The sequence below is a fragment of the Acanthisitta chloris genome, unplaced genomic scaffold (assembly GCF_000695815.1).
Source record: "Acanthisitta chloris isolate BGI_N310 unplaced genomic scaffold, ASM69581v1 scaffold38822, whole genome shotgun sequence".
Taxonomy (NCBI): Eukaryota; Metazoa; Chordata; class Aves; order Passeriformes; family Acanthisittidae; genus Acanthisitta; species Acanthisitta chloris.
In genome coordinates this window covers 4,565-4,960 of record NW_008660550.1, presented here as the reverse complement: position 1 = coordinate 4,960, position 396 = coordinate 4,565, and positions in this window count along the sequence as shown.

Below are 396 nucleotides of genomic sequence, written 5' to 3'. Positions count from 1 at the left end.
GCCTGGAGAGACAAGCTGTGCCAGGGAGCCCCGTTGGATGTCCTTGCTCCCACCCCAGTACTGGTGCATCGCTGACACCACCAGCCCCATGGCTACTAGTCCTGCAGCACTCCTGGCCCCATTACCGAAGTGGCAGACGCTATGCTATATGTGGGTGCTAGCCAGGGTGGTGGCCCCACATGGCCTCTCACATTGGGGCTGCCTGGAGAGACAAGCTGTGCCAGGGAGCCCCGTTGGATGTCCTTGCTCCCACCCCAGTACTGGTGCATCGCTGACACCACCAGCCCCATGGCTACTAGTCCTGCAGCACTCCTGGCCCCATTACCGAAGTGGCAGACGCTATGCTATATGTGGGTGCTAGCCAGGGTGGTGGCCAGTGGATCTGCCTGCTCTTTC